The 8187-nt window shown below is 34.2% G+C and overlaps 3 non-coding genes across 3 annotated transcripts; all 3 read right to left on the reverse strand.

The window, feature by feature from the left end:
• Nucleotides 1-812: 812 nt before the first annotated feature.
• Nucleotides 813-894, reverse strand: TRNAL-UAG (transfer RNA leucine (anticodon UAG)). The gene has a single exon. It is a non-coding gene; the product is annotated as a tRNA-Leu (tRNA).
• A 5265-nt stretch (nucleotides 895-6159) lies between these two features.
• Nucleotides 6160-6241, reverse strand: TRNAL-UAG (transfer RNA leucine (anticodon UAG)). Its single transcript has one exon. It is a non-coding gene; the product is annotated as a tRNA-Leu (tRNA).
• Nucleotides 6242-7495: 1254 nt separating this feature from the next.
• TRNAL-UAG (transfer RNA leucine (anticodon UAG)) lies at nucleotides 7496-7577 on the reverse strand. Its single transcript has one exon. It is a non-coding gene; the product is annotated as a tRNA-Leu (tRNA).
• Between the last annotated feature and the right edge of the window lie 610 nt (nucleotides 7578-8187).

An 8187-nucleotide genomic window follows, 5' to 3' on the forward strand; every position in this document is an offset into this window, starting at 1 on the left:
GAAATTAACACACTCATGAAAATACAAAATCATAAGAATTAGATCAAAGGGTTCTCAAAACCTCATAATAATGGCAGCAGTGGGATTTGAATGGGCATGTCTCTAAACATTAGAAAAAAGCAAGGATTCTTTCAACAGTCTTTATCTGAACTGAAAACTGGAAAATCATGCAAATACAAAAGAAGATTAAATCACATGCTAATTTGCATGTTAGCAAAATCATAAGAATAAGTACAAAAACATTTCAAGGTCTCATAATACTGGCAGCAGTGGGTTTAAAGCATATGCTAATTTTGCATGTTAGCATAATTATAAGAATAAGATAAAAAGGTTTAAAAGAACTCATACTAGTGGCATTTGAACCCACAAGTCTGTTAAAATTTAGGTAAGTCTCTAAACTAAAGTCTAAAACTGTCTTTTCCAAAACAGAAATGCACACACTCATGGAAATACAAAATCCTCAGAATTAGATCAAAGGGTTCTCAAAACCTCATAATACTGGCAGCAGTGGGATTTGAACCCACGCCTCCGAAGAGACTGGAGCCTTAATCCAGCGCCTTAGACCGCTCGGCCATGCTACCTAATGCATCATTAAAAGAGCTTCCTGAGAGTAAGTTTAGTGTATCTGACTACATTTTAAACTTGTGCATTGTGGAAAATGGATAGGTCTCTAAACAAAAAGGAAAAAGCAATGATTCTATCTTTTGTCTTTTCCAAAAAAGCAAAGCACGCACTCATACAAAAATATGCTAATTTTCCTATTAGCAAAATCATAAATATAAGCTGAAAAGGTTTTCAAAACCTCAATATGTTGGCAGCAGTGGGATTTGAACCCACGCCTCCAAAGAGACTGGAGCCTAAATCCAGCGCCTTAGACCACTCGGCCATGCTACCTTAAACAGCATGGTTAATTAAGCTTCCTTAGAGAAAGTGAAGTACATTTGACAACATTTAAAATTAGTACATTTTGGAAAATGGGCAGGTCTCTAAACATTAGGCAAAAACAAAGATTCTATCAACGGTCTTTATCTTAACTGAAAACTGCTAAATCATACAAATACAAAAGAAGATTATATCACATGCTAATTTGCATGCTAGCAAAATCATAAGAATAAGTACAAAAACATTTCAAGATCTCATAATACTGGCAGCAGTGAGATTAAAGCATATGCTAATTTTGCATGTTAGCATAATTATAAGAATGAGATAAAAAGGTTTAAAAGAACTCATACTAGTGGCAGCAGTGGGATTTGAACTCACAAGTCTGTTGGAATATGGGTAAGTCTCTTAACAATAGGAAAAATCAATGATTCTTTCAACTGTCTTTTCCTAAACAGAAATTAACACACTCATGAAAATACAAAATCATAAGAATTAGATCAAAGGGTTCTCAAAACCTCATAATAATGGCAGCAGTGGGATTTGAATGGGCATGTCTCTAAACATTAGAAAAAAGCAAGGATTCTTTCAACAGTCTTTATCTGAACTGAAAACTGGAAAATCATGCAAATACAAAAGAAGATTAAATCACATGCTAATTTGCATGTTAGCAAAATCATAAGAATAAGTACAAAAACATTTCAAGATCTCATAATACTGGCAGCAGTGGGTTTAAAGCATATGCTAATTTTGCATGTTAGCATAATTATAAGAATAAGATAAAAAGGTTTAAAAGAACTCATACTAGTGGCATTTGAACCCACAAGTCTGTTAAAATTTAGGTAAGTCTCTAAACAATAGGAACAATCAATGATTCTTTCAACTGTCTTTTCCAAAACAGAAATGCACACACTCATGGAAATACAAAATACTCAGAATTAGATCAAAGGGTTCTCAAAACCTCATAATACTAGCAGCAGCGGGATTTGAACCCACGCCTCCGAAGAGACTGGAGCCTTAATCCAGCGCCTTAGACCGCTCGGCCATGCTACCTAATGCATCATTAAAAGAGCTTCCTTAGAGTAAGTTTAGTGTATCTGACTACATTTTAAACTTGTGCATTGTGGAAAATGGATAGGTCTCTAAACAAAAAGGAAAAAGCAATGATTCTATCTTTTGTCTTTTCCAAAAAAGCAAAGCACGCACTCATACAAAAATATGCTAATTTTTCTATTAGCAAAATCATAAATCTAAGCTGAAAAAGTTTTCAAAACCTCAATATGTTGGCAGCAGTGGGATTTGAACCCACGCCTCCAAAGAGACTGAAGCCTAAATCCAGCACCTTAGACCACTCGGCCATGCTACCTTAAACAGCATGGTTAATTAAGCTTCCTTAGAGAAAGTGAAGTACATTTGACAACATTTAAAATTAGTACATTTTGGAAAATGGGCATGTCTCTAAACATTAGGCAAAAACAAAGATTCTATCAACGGTCTTTATCTTAACTGAAAACTGCTAAATCATACAAATACAAAAGAAGATTATATCACATGCTAATTTGCATGCTAGCAAAATCATAAGAATAAGTACAAAAACATTTCAAGATCTCATTATACTGGCAGCAGTGAGATTAAAGCATATGCTAATTTTGCATGTTAGCATAATTATAAGAATGAGATAAAAAGGTTTAAAAGAACTCATACTAGTGGCAGCAGGGGGATTTGAACTCACAAGTCTGTTGGAATATGGGTAAGTCTCTTAACAATAGGAAAAATCAAAGATTCTTTCAACTGTCTCTTCCTAAACAGAAATTAACACACTCATGAAAATACAAAATCATAAGAATTAGATCAAAGGGTTCTCAAAACCTCATAATAATGGCAGCAGTGGGATTTGAATGGGCATGTCTCTAAACATTAGAAAAAAGCAAGGATTCTTTCAACAGTCTTTATCTGAACTGAAAACTGGAAAATCATGCAAATACAAAAGAAGATTAATCACATGCTAATTTGCATGTTAGCAAAATCATAAGAATAAGTACAAAAACATTTCAAGATCTCATAATACTGGCAGCAGTGGGTTTAAAGCATATGCTAATTTTGCATGTTAGCATAATTATAAGAATAAGATAAAAAGGTTTAAAAGAACTCATACTAGTGGCATTTGAACCCACAAGTCTGTTAAAATTTAGGTAAGTCTCTAAACTAAAGTCTAAAACTGTCTTTTCCAAAACAGAAATGCACACACTCATGGAAATACAAAATCCTCAGAATTAGATCAAAGGGTTCTCAAAACCTCATAATACTGGCAGCAGTGGGATTTGAACCCACGCCTCCGAAGAGACTGGAGCCTTAATCCAGCACCTTAGACCGCTCGGCCATGCTACCTAATGCATCATTAAAAGAGCTTCCTGAGAGTAAGTTTAGTGTATCTGACTACATTTTAAACTTGTGCATTGTGGAAAATGGATAGGTCTCTAAACAAAAAGGAAAAAGCAATGATTCTATCTTTTGTCTTTTCCAAAAAAGCAAAGCACGCACTCATACAAAAATATGCTAATTTTTCTATTAGCAAAATCATAAATATAAGCTGAAAAGGTTTTCAAAACCTCAATATGTTGGCAGCAGTGGGATTTGAACCCACGCCTCCAAAGAGACTGGAGCCTATATCCAGCGCCTTAGACCACTCGGCCATGCTACCTTAAACAGCATGGTTAATTAAGCTTCCTTAGAGAAAGTGAAGTACATTTGACAACATTTAAAATTAGTACATTTTGGAAAATGGGCATGTCTCTAAACATTAGGCAAAAACAAAGATTCTATCAACGGTCTTTATCTTAACTGAAAACTGCTAAATCATACAAATACAAAAGAAGATTATATCACATGCTAATTTGCATGCTAGCAAAATCATAAGAATAAGTACAAAAACATTTCAAGATCTCATAATACTGGCAGCAGTGAGATTAAAGCATATGCTAATTTTGCATGTTAGCATAATTATAAGAATGAGATAAAAAGAACTCATACTAGTGGCAGCAGTGGGATTTGAACTCACAAGTCTGTTGGAATATGGGTAAGTCTCTTAACAATAGGAAAAATCAATGATTCTTTCAACTGTCTTTTCCTAAACAGAAATTAACACACTCATGAAAATACAAAATCATAAGAATTAGATCAAAGGGTTCTCAAAACCTCATAATAATGGCAGCAGTGGGATTTGAATGGGCATGTCTCTAAACATTAGAAAAAAGCAAGGATTCTTTCAACAGTCTTTATCTGAACTGAAAACTGGAAAATCATGCAAATACAAAAGAAGATTAAATCACATGCTAATTTGCATGTTAGCAAAATCATAAGAATAAGTACAAAAACATTTCAAGATCTCATAATACTGGCAGCAGTGGGTTTAAAGCATATGCTAATTTTGCATGTTAGCATAATTATAAGAATAAGATAAAAAGGTTTAAAAGAACTCATACTAGTGGCATTTGAACCCACAAGTCTGTTAAAATTTAGGTAAGTCTCTAAACTAAAGTCTAAAACTGTCTTTTCCAAAACAGAAATGCACACACTCATGGAAATACAAAATCCTCAGAATTAGATCAAAGGGTTCTCAAAACCTCATAATGCTGGCAGCAGTGGGATTTGAACCCACGCCTCCGAAGAGACTGGAGCCTTAATCCAGCGCCTTAGACCGCTCGGCCATGCTACCTAATGCACCATTAAAAGAGCTTCCTGAGTAAGTTTAGTGTATCTGACTACATTTTAAACTTGTGCATTGTGGAAAATGGATAGGTCTCTAAACAAAAAGGAAAAAGCAATGATTCTATCTTTTGTCTTTTCCAAAAAAGCAAAGCACGCACTCATACAAAAATATGCTAATTTTTCTATTAGCAAAATCATAAATATAAGCTGAAAAGGTTTTCAAAACCTCAATATGTTGGCAGCAGTGGGATTTGAACCCACACCTCCGAAGAGACTGGAGCCTAAATCCAGCGCCTTAGACCACTCGGCCATGCTACCTTAAACAGCATGGTTAATTAAGCTTCCTTAGAGAAAGTGAAGTACATTTGACAACATTTAAAATTAGTACATTTTGGAAAATGGGCATGTCTCTAAACATTAGGCAAAAACAAAGATTCTATCAACAGTCTTTATCTTAACTGAAAACTGCTAAATCATACAAATACAAAAGAAGATTATATCACATGCTAATTTGCATGCTAGCAAAATCATAAGAATAAGTACAAAAACATTTCAAGATCTCATAATACTGGCAGCAGTGAGATTAAAGCATATGCTAATTTTGCATGTTAGCATAATTATAAGAATGAGATAAAAAGGTTTAAAAGAACTCATACTAGTGGCAGCAGTGGGATTTGAACTCACAAGTCTGTTGGAATATGGGTAAGTCTCTTAACAATAGGAAAAATCAATGATTCTTTCAACTGTCTTTTCCTAAACAGAAATTAACACACTCATGAAAATACAAAATCATAAGAATTAGATCAAAGGGTTCTCAAAACCTCATAATAATGGCAGCAGTGGGATTTGAATGGGCATGTCTCTAAACATTAGAAAAAAGCAAGGATTCTTTCAACAGTCTTTATCTGAACTGAAAACTGGAAAATCATGCAAATACAAAAGAAGATTAAATCACATGCTAATTTGCATGTTAGCAAAATCATAAGAATAAGTACAAAAACATTTCAAGAACTCATAATACTGGCAGCAGTGGGTTTAAAGCATATGCTAATTTTGCATGTTAGCATAATTATAAGAATAAGATAAAAAGGTTTAAAAGAACTCATACTAGTGGCATTTGAACCCACAAGTCTGTTAAAATGTAGGTAAGTCTCTAAACTAAAGTCTAAAACTGTCTTTTCCAAAACAGAAATGCACACACTCATGGAAATACAAAATCCTCAGAATTAGATCAAAGGGTTCTCAAAACCTCATAATGCTGGCAGCAGTGGGATTTGAACCCACGCCTCCGAAGAGACTGGAGCCTTAATCCAGCGCCTTAGACCGCTCGGCCATGCTACCTAATGCATCATTAAAAGAGCTTCCTGAGAGTAAGTTTAGTGTATCTGACTACATTTTAAACTTGTGCATTGTGGAAAATGGATAGGTCTCTAAACAAAAAGGAAAAAGCAATGATTCTATCTTTTGTCTTTTCCAAAAAAGCAAAGCACGCACTCATACAAAAATATGCTAATTTTTCTATTAGCAAAATCATAAATATAAGCTGAAAAGGTTTTCAAAACCTCAATATGTTGGCAGCAGTGGGATTTGAACCCACGCCTCCAAAGAGACTGGAGCCTAAATCCAGCGCCTTAGACCACTCGGCCATGCTACCTTAAACAGAAGGGTTAATTAAGCTTCCTTAGAGAAAGTGAAGTACATTTGACAACATTTAAAATTAGTACATTTTGGAAAATGGGCATGTCTCTAAACATTAGGCAAAAACAAAGATTCTATCAACAGTCTTTATCTTAACTGAAAACTGCTAAATCATACAAATACAAAAGAAGATTATATCACATGCTAATTTGCATGCTAGCAAAATCATAAGAATAAGTACAAAAACATTTCAAGATCTCATAATACTGGCAGCAGTGAGATTAAAGCATATGCTAATTTTGCATGTTAGCATAATTATAAGAATGAGATAAAAAGGTTTAAAAGAACTCATACTAGTGGCAGCAGTGGGATTTGAACTCACAAGTCTGTTGGAATATGGGTAAGTCTCTTAACAATAGGAAAAATCAATGATTCTTTCAACTGTCTTTTCCTAAACAGAAATTAACACACTCATGAAAATACAAAATCATAAGAATTAGATCAAAGGGTTCTCAAAACCTCATAATAATGGCAGCAGTGGGATTTGAATGGGCATGTCTCTAAACATTAGAAAAAAGCAAGGATTCTTTCAACAGTCTTTATCTGAACTGAAAACTGGAAAATCATGCAAATACAAAAGAAGATTAAATCACATGCTAATTTGCATGTTAGCAAAATCATAAGAATAAGTACAAAAACATTTCAAGATCTCATAATACTGGCAGCAGTGGGTTTAAAGCATATGCTAATTTTGCATGTTAGCATAATTATAAGAATAAGATAAACAGGTTTAAAAGAACTCATACTAGTGGCATTTGAACCCACAAGTCTGTTAAAATTTAGGTAAGTCTCTAAACTAAAGTCTAAAACTGTCTTTTCCAAAACAGAAATGCACACACTCATGGAAATACAAAATCCTCAGAATTAGATCAAAGGGTTCTCAAAACCTCATAATGCTGGCAGCAGTGGGATTTGAACCCACGCCTCCGAAGAGACTGGAGCCTTAATCCAGCGCCTTAGACCGCTCGGCCATGCTACCTAATGCATCATTAAAAGAGCTTCCTGAGAGTAAGTTTAGTGTATCTGACTACATTTTAAACTTGTGCATTGTGGAAAATGGATAGGTCTCTAAACAAAAAGGAAAAAGCAATGATTCTATCTTTTGTCTTTTCCAAAAAAGCAAAGCACGCACTCATACAAAAATATGCTAATTTTTCTATTAGCAAAATCATAAATATAAGCTGAAAAGGTTTTCAAAACCTCAATATGTTGGCAGCAGTGGGATTTGAACCCACGCCTCCAAAGAGACTGGAGCCTAAATCCAGCGCCTTAGACCACTCGGCCATGCTACCTTAAACAGCATGGTTAATTAAGCTTCCTTAGAGAAAGTGAAGTACATTTGACAACATTTAAAATTAGTACATTTTGGAAAATGGGCATGTCTCTAAACATTAGGCAAAAACAAAGATTCTATCAACGGTCTTTATCTTAACTGAAAACTGCTAAATCATACAAATACAAAAGAAGATTATATCACATGCTAATTTGCATGCTAGCAAAATCATAAGAATAAGTACAAAAACATTTCAAGATCTCATAATACTGGCAGCAGTGAGATTAAAGCATATGCTAATTTTGCATGTTAGCATAATTATAAGAATGAGATAAAAAGGTTTAAAAGAACTCATACTAGTGGCAGCAGTGGGATTTGAACTCACAAGTCTGTTGGAATATGGGTAAGTCTCTTAACAATAGGAAAAATCAATGATTCTTTCAACTGTCTTTTCCTAAACAGAAATTAACACACTCATGAAAATACAAAATCATAAGAATTAGATCAAAGGGTTCTCAAAACCTCATAATAATGGCAGCAGTGGGATTTGAATGGGCATGTCTCTAAACATTAGAAAAAAGCAAGGATTCTTTCAACAGTCTTTATCTGAACTGAAAACTGGAAAATCA

Source organism: Ranitomeya variabilis, chromosome 5 (assembly GCF_051348905.1).
Source record: "Ranitomeya variabilis isolate aRanVar5 chromosome 5, aRanVar5.hap1, whole genome shotgun sequence".
In the NCBI taxonomy this organism is placed as follows: domain Eukaryota; kingdom Metazoa; phylum Chordata; class Amphibia; order Anura; family Dendrobatidae; genus Ranitomeya; species Ranitomeya variabilis.